The sequence below is a fragment of the Lygodium microphyllum genome, chromosome 15 (genome assembly GCF_053477565.2).
Source record: "Lygodium microphyllum isolate KBCC chromosome 15, Lygodium_microphyllum_v1.1.10, whole genome shotgun sequence".
In the NCBI taxonomy this organism is placed as follows: Eukaryota; Viridiplantae; Streptophyta; class Polypodiopsida; order Schizaeales; family Lygodiaceae; genus Lygodium; species Lygodium microphyllum.
Genome location: NC_141149.1, coordinates 25447754 through 25458584, shown reverse-complemented (window position 1 = coordinate 25458584; position 10831 = coordinate 25447754).

Genomic DNA, 10831 nt, shown 5'->3' with positions numbered 1-10831 from the left:
TGGAGAGTTTGAGTGGAACTTTGAATGTGATTCATAAGGTGTTTGCACACATTATATATGCTGATGAGACCGTTGGTTCTTTTAGTGAGAGAAGAATTTTTATATATTATGCACAATATGTGGTTCCATCTAAAGAGGGTACATATGGACATATCAAGGATTTGCCATTGCCAAGTCTCTCCTCTCTTATTTGGGAGGTTCCTGATAAGGCAACCATGCATAGTTTTAAATTCAAAATATGTCAAGATATTCAAAAGTCCATGACAGCTGGAAGGATCTCAAGAAGAATATGCCTGTCATGGTTTATCCCCTTACATATCTTTGTGGGTTGCTTCAAAATAGCAAACTTACAGAGAACAAAAGTATCTTGGCTCAGTAGAAATTTTGCAAGCGCAGAACTAGATAACATTATAGGGAAGCTTTGGAAATCTAGAGATGTTGACCATAAGGGCGACACCATGAGGTGTATTGTATGCCCCCAATCCTTGTCTCTGTGTTATAATATAGCACAAAAAACTCTTGCTTTGGGTTTTGATTATAGGAGATACAAACTTAAACTAGGCATGTGGATTCCCTTGGATTTAGATACAGATTGCATGCCCTTCAATCTTAAGGTGCAAGTTATAGAAAAGGAAATAAATATCACTTCCAATTGGAATCTTAAAGATGTAAGGGATACCTTGGAGATGCTATACTATACATCCCCAGAATATAAGTTCAAAGTAAACGGTAAAGTAGTAGGAAAAAGAGCTAACTGTTTTTTCTCTTGTATGAGTTGCTTGCCTCCTTCAATTGTAAGCTTTGAGCCATAAAATTGAAAACATTACATTGGACAAAAATATTTTCATTGAATGAAGAGTTACAAAATTGAAGTGTAGATATACAAAGATCTTGCCATTTGTATCTATTTGCCTTCTTTCATCATTGTAACTTCTTCGTCACTTTTTGAAAAGATAGATCTTGCAGTTGCAGTGGCTTTTTTTTTGGTTGGTTGAAGAATTTAACTTGGACAGGGGCCCTTTTCTCTTGAGGGGGTAGATGAGAAGATGGATGTAAAAGTGTTGGCATTTCTGTCTTTGTGGAGCTTGCCTTACTTGTCTTTCTAGATGACTTGCCTTTTGCCTTACTCTTAGTTAAGGATTTATGTGGAGGAGAGTCTGGGTCCACTGGCATGATTGCCCTATCCAAAATTAACTCAATACATCTCTTTCTTATCCACCATGTGTATGGATCAGGGTAATCTTTGCACTGTAAGGAAAATTGCAATAAGTTGTAAGGTGAGTGATAGTTTGTACTTGTAGGGAGTAAAAACAAAGAAGTGGAATGATTATAAAATTTGATAATAATGATGTTGCTCAAAATCTAATAACGTTGCTCAAAACAGAATGTGAAAGATACTTACATTAACCCCATCTATCTTGAGAATCTTTGAATCTATTGTCCTACAAACATTTGAAATTACTCTCCATCCACAAGAATATGCATCATTTTGTAAGGGTACTTTTTGTAAGAGAAAACTATATGGTTTTTGAGGATCAAAAATATCCTCATATGTAGTATCCAAAAAGGTTACCACCAACCTCCCAGCACTGTCAATGGAAACATGTTATAAAAAAAGTACAATAAATAAAATAAACAATAAACCAAAAAGTGAGGATTTGTATTCAACGCACATTTTTGCTTGATCATGGATACCCCTAAGAGAGTTCATAAGGATAATTTCTCGAGTGAAAATATCAATATATATTAAGCTCCAATGTCCTTTGCAAAGTAAAATGTTAGTAAGAAATGCATACTATGAAGAAGTATACATTAAACCCTTTGCAAAATTGCATACCTTTCAACGTAAGGAAAAAAATAGTAGTTTGTAATTGGATCAAACAATCTGAAAAATAATTCTAGGTTTGAAGGAGATTTTGAAAACAATTCCATTGATAACAGTGGATCAACGATAAATATAGATTTAGAGATTTCTTGGCTAAGAGAAGAAATCAACGCCCTAAAACCAAAAGCAAAACCAAATGAATGTCAATTGCAATGAACAAAACAACACTATCATTCAATTAAAAAAATTTGAGCTAAAAATCCTTACCTTATGCAACAAAAGACTATTGAATCTGACAATTGAATATCTTTCTTAACAAACATTCCTTTGTCCTCCTCAGGGGAAATACTAAGATAGTATTTGTCCTTTGTCCTCCTCAGGGGAAATACTAAGATAGTCTTCTGAAGAAGTGCAAGATGTTCTTAACAAACATTCCTTTGTCCTCCTCAAGGGAAATACTAAGATAGTCTTCTGAAGAAGTGCAAGAGACATTCACAACCATTTGCCCGTATACCTCATCCATTCTCTTTAGATTGATAGGACCAAGGACATAGAGTTTTCTCTTGCAAACTTCATCCTCTGACTCTATAGTCTCTTGTGGTCATTTTTGATGGGCGACTTCTTTAGGTTCTTGATAGGCATACACTTGTTTCGAAGGTGGTCTTTGCAGGGTGTAAATGTGTCACGTCCTCAATCACTGGCCATTTCGCTCTCCTACACAATTTTGGAGGAACGTTAAGGATCTCAAATGCTTTTTTATCAGTAGTAGTAGGCAAGGGCCTCAATACCTTGTCGAACCTATACTTGATTCTGCTAACCATACTAAAGTCTTTGTTCATCAAAGTCATTCTATGAGCGTGGGCAGCAGCAATGTAAGCATCGTTCATAAAATCAATAACGAAGTCTTCAACAGCCTCCTGAAGGCAAAGAATGGCTGCAAGTTGCCATTTTTTTTGCATGCCAACTTCAGTGGACACCCTTAATAATATAAAAGAAATATATTTGGCAACCCTAATAAATGTTGTCTTTGGAATCACATGCTGTGTAGCTCTTTGTGCCTTCCTTATCTCACTAAAACATTTCTGAACATAAAAAAATCTAGACTTTCTCTTTCTCTTTGGCTTGGAAGGGTCTTCTTCTCCATGGGGATAAGAGGGTCTAGGTTGCTTTGTCTGTTGAATAGGGGCTCCAAGGGTGGTTGGAAACTTAGCAGTTGTTGTAGGGTAGGGCTATACATGATGAAGCTTACTCTGGGCAGGAGAAGACACTGTCTCTACACTAGATTGTTTAGATTCCATGGCAAGAGACTGAGGGCAACTAGGGGTAGGTGGGATCTCAGGATGGAAATATTGAGAAGCTAAAAGCCTTGTCTCCTCCTCACTCTCTTTGCTGTCTATATACACTTTCCTTGCAGTTTTCTTTGTCCTAGCCATGAACCTGCAGAAAAATGAGACTTGTTAGAATATTTAAAAACTATGAGTAAAAAATGAGACTAGTTAGAATATTAAAAAACCATAAGTAACCCAAAGAGAAATAACAAATATGACGCGATAGGTGATAAGACCCGGTTTTGAAGTGAAGCTCCTCGCACCGTATTTGCAGATGACCAATACGGCGTGATAGCGACAAACCGTGGGTCAAAAATTCTAATCTTCACGTCGTATTTGTGAAAGGCAAAAGCACGGTTTAATTGATACGGTGTGAATGCATCGAAACGAAGTTTTAAAAAGCAACCTCTCGCGTTGTATTTGCGGATGACCAATATAGCGCGATGGTGACAAACCGTGGGTCGAAAATTCTAATCTTCGCATTGTATTTGCGATAGGCTAAAGCACGGTTTAACTAATATGATGCGAATGCATCGAAACGAAGTTTTAAAAAGCAACCTCTCGCGCTGTATTTGTGGTGAACAATACGACGTGAAAACAACGAAAATAATGAAGCGCGGATTTGTAGTGTTCGATACGGCGCAAAAACAATGAAGTGCATGTTAAAAAAGCACATGCTCGCGCTGTATTTGCGATGACTGATACGGCGCGACTATGTTTAAGCACAGGTAAAAAAAACAACTCCTCGCGCCGTGATTGCGATGACCGATGTAGGGCGAAGTTGATCTCGACGTGGCTGTGTATTCGCGCTTTGGATTTGAAAAGTGAGCCACGTAAGCTACAATCAATCTTTTATAACTGCGGGGTCCGTGACACGTGGCAGTGTTTAATTGGGTAGGTTTTGCGCGGGCCATCCACGTGGTTGTCTACGTGGCATCGCACATGGCAAATATTTTTTGCTCTATATAAACATGGTTGTCAGGCATTTATGACTTTTTTTGGAAATGTACAAGCTTGTTTAGAGTTGAGGTCCACTTTCAGCGTTTCTTATGTGAATTTGCGCGATTTTGTTTACCCCTTGATACGAAACGAGGAGATGTTGTTCTTGAGGTCCCTTGGCCAAATCTGCATTGTATCATTGATTAGCAAATACGAAACGAGAAGGCATCGCTCGTGGAGTGGTTGCACACTTTTGCACGGTATCGTACTTTCACTCATGTTTGAGCCTAAGGATGTTGCAATAGCAGGTAACCCCTTCTAAAAAGAGAAGAAGATTGTCATCAGGGTCAATAAGAGCTTCTGGTTGTACTGCCTTCTCCCCTGAAATTCCCACAGCTTCCTCCCCTTGTTCAGAGCAAGTGTGGGAATGCCTAAGAAGTCTCCAATCAAAGGCAAGTCACCATTGAGGGTTTCTGGATTGTCTCAGATCATAGAGGTTTCACCATCTGAAAGGCTTCAAGACTTTCTTCTTCAGAATGGCATAGAGTTATCTTATTATGGAGCTGCAAAGGATATTTTCAACCCTAACTGGGATATTAACCATGTATTGAACTCATGTAAGAAGTTTTTCTTGAAGGATTTTGTTGAGTTTGAAAGTCTTGCATTTCCAGTGGTTCAAAAGGATGCAAAGGAATATGTTCACATACCTATTGGGAGCTCACCTTCAGAGAAGGCCTCGTTTTCAAGAAAGTGTACATCTCATTCTCTTGACCGGTTTTGTACCTCAGATTTGTTTTGTTCTGATCATTCTAGGAAATGCACGATTATGTCCAAAACAACTGCATTCATTACGTTTTCTCTTGTAAAATATCCTGTGAAATTTGATGAGAAACAATTAGAAGGTCCAAAATGTTCCAGCTTTTGCCTTTTGGACGAGGTAGCAAATGATAAGGATGTAGAGGAATGTTTGGACCTTGAGCAAGAAGCAAATATTGCTGACAAACTAGATGCTGCCCAATTCAAAGCTAAGACCATTATTGAAGAAAACCATGCAAATGTAGATCTTGTTTGTGACTCTTCTTTTTATACTGTTGCTTCACTTCCAACTTTCCCTATCAAGGACAAAGAATACATACTGCTAGCAGACATTCAAAGGCTCTTCAATCTTAGGGAGGATTATTGTTTAGCCATCATTGCAGAGGCTTCTGATGCTGCAAATGGCATTGTTGACATCGAAAATGAATCGAAAGAAGAGTTACTTAAACTTGACACTGAAATTACGGACGACAAGTTTATTGAAGCAGGGGGTGCCCTTTCTCTTTGTTTTCATAAGGCAAAGAATGTTGAGGAAGAGTATGGGATTACTGAAGAGGAATTCCATGGCCTTCAAGACCGACTTGGAATTTCCCATTTTGGAAGAGAAGAGTCACAATATGTTAAAGAATTGGAAGATACCAATGAGGCACAATCACCAATTAACATATGGAATCCAACTAAGCTAGAAAATGATGAAAATAAGTTGGTACTATTATCTCAAATTTTGTAAGATGTATATACATTAATATGTTTGATTTCAACATTCATTTGATATTTATCTTTTTTTATAGTTGGAGATTGAAAATTTTGATAACTTCTTGGGACGGGGTAAAGGGACAAGAGTTGGTATTAGTTCACATAAAGATGTTGCACTTGGCCATTACTTAGCAAGGATTGATCCACATGTTTTCTTGGTTTTTCATAACATCTTCTCAGAGGAAGCAACATGGCCTATACTATGTATTAAGGCACTTACAAGGCTACTTGGTTTCTCTGGGTTTCAATACAATGCACACAAGGTGATGCTTTTGGAGAAGACTGCGGCAATTAGGATTTTTGGTTATGGTCCTAGTTTCTCTGCTTCTAGAGCAGGATACCTTATGGACCTCTCATCTTATGCTTTGGCAGCAAATCGAACTGATATAAAATCAATAGTTGGCTACAAGAGAAGGAAATTTTTGCGTTATAGAGGAAATATCCCGGAAAGGGAGGATGATATAAAGGTTCTTGAGAGCTAGCTTTGTACTTTCCTTTTTTGAATTCTCAAGTTGAAGTATTCATTCTTTGAAGTTGTCGTCGAAAAATACTATAGATTCTTAAGTTGAAGTATTCATTCTTTGAAGCTGTCATTGAAAAAACCAATTGAATAGCTCCTCAAGAGCATTGCTTTTTGTAACTCTACCTCCATGTCTTGTGCTTCGAAAAAAACTTGTACGTGCTTGATAGTGAGATTTATCCATGCCTTGGCCGCTATAAGTTGCGAGGGGGCCTTGCTCCTCCACAAAGTAAGGCCCATGGATATGAAGGATATGCTGCAAATTCATAAGAATAACAATCAGTTTCTTCCGCCAATGGAAATTTTATCGAAGAAAGCTTGGATTAAATATTCTCTCTTACCAAATAAAAAGTGATATCTTTTTCTCCCCATGCCTCCTTTATTGCCTGAACAAGATTTGTAATTGAACATTTGAACTCTTCTGGATGCGTGTACGTTTTCATTTGTTGCTTGAGGAGCTTTAAGAAGACATCAACATGTCTCCAAACCTCCATCCTTAGAAATGTAAGTCGTGGTGTGGTTGCAACGTTTGTCGTTATCCCACATAGCTCTCTCCAATGCTCCCAAGTAATGCTCACCTGTTTTCCTGTATGGTTACCTAAAAAACGTCTAGCTTTTGAGCCTCCCATTGAGAGATCAGCCAAGACATCTCTTGTTTTCCCTGAAAGTATTGGATAAATGAACTTGACCTCCATGAAAACCCATTTTGGAGAGTAATGCCTCACATTTGTCAATACACTCATTCGATAAAGACAAAGGCTTAATTGAGTATGCATAGTCAAGATGCAACCTGAGAAGTTTATCAATAATTCTAATCTCTACATGCAAAGTACATATATGAACATTAGTAAGAGGAATTGAAAGAATTGGATCCCATATATCTTCCTTGTTTTTTTTTACTTAGATCTATAGAGTCTCTAGTTGGGGCTCTTCTTACAGGGCGCAAGTTGCTCCAATTTTTAGACCCAACACTTTCCATGCAATAAATACAAGGATATTTTGCATTTGCCCCATTACATATTCCAAGCATACATTTGATAGTTTTCAAGTTAGTGCTCATGTGCCATTCCACATTAAAATTACCAACCCCATCAACAACCAACATTTCTTCTTCACTTTGAGACTTAATAATGTTTAGAATACCTGTATGAGTAAACAACCATTTCAGCGTTTCATGATTCTCAATTGGTACCTGAGCTGCACCAACCCATCAAATCTCCATCTTAGACTGGAACTTATGCACTAGTGCTTGACCCCCACCATTGCTGTATTCCAATGCCCTGTTCATGATGCAAATGCTGACTCTTTCCATCTTTTTTCCTTTTTGAATTTGTGCTTCATCTAACTTCAAGGCAAACTTTAAAACACCGTGACATTCCTCCAACGTGAGTCTATACATGTGAACCATTGCAATCTGCACTCTTCTTAGATCAACCCATATATTGTTAAATACATTGTATTCAAAAATAGATTTTCTTTTTGTCTTTTCATATGGCATAGATGCTTCAATATGAATGTATTCCCTGAAAACTTGTGGAATCTTACGATTCATGGCAATCCTTGCAATCGATACTCCTAGGGCTTGAGGTAACCCAAATGTAGTTATTATATTACATTTTAGATTTTTAAACCATAATCTTGAGATAGCGCGATAACCTTTTCGACTAATGCCCACAATATCACATGTCTCTACAATTTCATTTGGTTTTACTGTGTCCTTCCTTCACTAATTCTTTGAGAGTTGGGCCTCTCAAATCCATATTTTGAGGTGACCTAAGAATCCTCAAAATATCATTCTTATTCATGGTCTCTTGTAAAAAACCGATTCTTTCCTCACTCTCTCGAATATTTATACCCGACATGTTGGATACATATTTTTTTGCAAGATTCAATCTTCTTTTCTTTGCTCTCTCACACAAGCTAGTTATATTTTTTAATGGTGTCTTTCTCTCTCTTAATCCTATTGGAGTTTTCTTTAAATGTGCTAACTTGTCTTGTAATGACTTATTTGCATTTTCCAAAATGTCAATCTTATTTGTAAGCTCCGAAATGCTTGTCTGTACAATAAATAATGATTTTCTCATTTCATTCATTTGAGCCATGTATGTGTAAGATGCAGAGTGTAAGCTTTTACAATATCCAAGCATCCCATTATAACCTTCCCCAACATATCTCACGTAGTCATGAATATTAAAAAAATTAGGAGGTTTACTTGTTGAAGGATCCTTTGGATAAATATTTCCATCTACCCACAAATCTATATGTTTCTTTCCTTGATTTCGCAATGTGTTGGCCTCCATCTCATCTGTTAGTACTCGACGATGTATACTTCTCTAAGATGAATAAATTGGATCTAGTTGGATGGTAAGTTTGTATTTGCATGTGCTTACATTTGTATCACTTGCAGAGGTGTTGCTAAACATTTTAGTAGATCAACGATCGCAGTGATAAGAAAGTGAGCACAAAGAAGAGAACGACGAAAGAGAATGGAGAAAGAGAATGGCGAAAGATAATGGAGAAAGAGCGTGTGAAAAGAAGACGCGGGAGTAGAAAAATGACGCAAGAGTAGACAAATTGCGATATAGGTGGACATTTCTCGAAAATACAAATTCTCCCAAGTTCCAAGACAAAAAACGGTTGAAAAGGTGACACTGACATAAATTAAATTTGAGGGACAATTAATGGATCATCTCTTTGATGAATTCAATATTCTCTCATTAATCACATCTGAGCAACCAAATTTGGCATTTTCATTCTTCCAAAATCTCAACTAATTAGCAACTTAATTATTTTCTTACAAGTGCCTTTTTTGAAGCATTTTTGGCCCTAATGACTACAAGCCTTTGAAAGAATTAAGTTTTTTGTGACTCAAGAACTAGTTCTCATAGTTCCGGATCTTAAAAAACCTTTTGAAGTTCACTACGATGCTTTTGGAGATTGTATTGGATCTGGCTTAACCAAGAGCATCATGCAGTAGTATTTGAGAGCCGATGCCTCAAGGATCAAGAGCTACATGCTCCAATATATGAAAAAGAGCTTATGGCGATGGCACATGCTCTTCAAGTTACTTGGTGCAGATTTTGTTATTAAAATCGATCACCAAAGTCTAAGATACTTCCTCACTCAAAAGAAGCTCTCAGAAAACAGATGTGTTGTAAAAATTTCTTATCTATATTTCAATTTCAAATTCTTCACACATTTGGAACTAAGAATGTGATAGCAGATGCTCTATTAGGCGACCTCGAGTGAATGCAATCACAACTGTTTACCATAACGAGTTCATGGATTTACTCAAAATGTATGTAACTGATTCTAACTTCTCAACCATATGGGATTAGCTTAATTCAGGTTAGTCGATTACACCTTACTCGATTCAATATGGTTATTTGTATCATCATCAATAAATTTGTATAGCATTACCATCACAACACAAGGTAATGGATGAAGCACATGCATCTCCATATGCTGGACATAAGGGTCTTCTACCCACTACTCAAGCATTGGAAAGATATTTCTTTTGGCCCACTCTTAGAGCTGACATTGAAAGATATGTTTGCGAGTACAAGATATGCAAAAAAGTAAAGTATGCTAGGCATAAACCACCTGGTCTACTGAAGCAATTACCTATTTCCAATGAGCCTTGGGAAAGTATAGCCATGGACTTTATCATGGAGCTTCCTCACACACAAGCAGGAAACGATGCAATATTGACTATCATTGATAGATTTAGTAAGCAATCACACTTTATACTTGTGCAAAAGACAATCAAAGCCAATCATATGGCTAAGCTATTCATTGCTCATATTTTCAAGCATCATGGCATGCCTAAGCCCATTATAAGTGATCGAGATCCCCACATGACCAACCTCTTTTGGCAAGCTCTCTTTGAGAACCTTAAGACTCGGTTAAAGTTTTCATCCTCTTATTATCCTGAAACGGATGGGCAGAGTGAAAGTGCTAATTCTACTATTTTGGAACTTTTGAAATCCTGTCTCTGATAATTAAAGAGAATGGGAAAAGTATTTGCCTTTAGTAGAGTTTGCATACAATAACACGGTGCACTCTAGTATTGGAAAGACACCCTTTGAGATCATCTATGGTAAGCCTCATTTACCACCCATTCTTCTTACGAAGGATAAGATCTTTGCAACATATGAGTTTGTTAGAGACATTGATACAACTTTCACTCAAGTAAAAGCTACTATCCAAAGGACACAAGAGAAGCATAAATGCAAAGATGATAAGCATCATCGTAAGTTAGATCTCAAGTTGGGACATGATGTTCTTCTTAAGTTTGAGAAGGCTTGCTTGAAGAAGCAGAAAGGTCAAAAGGTTAAAGTGGTTAATCTTTCTAATCCCTATTATGGCCCTTTTAAGATCATAGATAAGATAAACAATGTGACTTTTGGTTTGGATCTACCAAGTCATTGGAACATTCATAATACTTTCCATATAAGTTTGCTACGTCCCTATATTCGAGAACCTCCAATGGAACCAATCAAGGAAGATTTACCTGACATAGAAGAAACAAAAGAGTTCCTTGCACCTAAAAGAATTTTACACCATCAAGACAATACTCTAAGGTCAGGTAAGGTATTACGGAAGTATATGATTAAGTTTAAGAATTATCCCCCATTGGATGCTGAG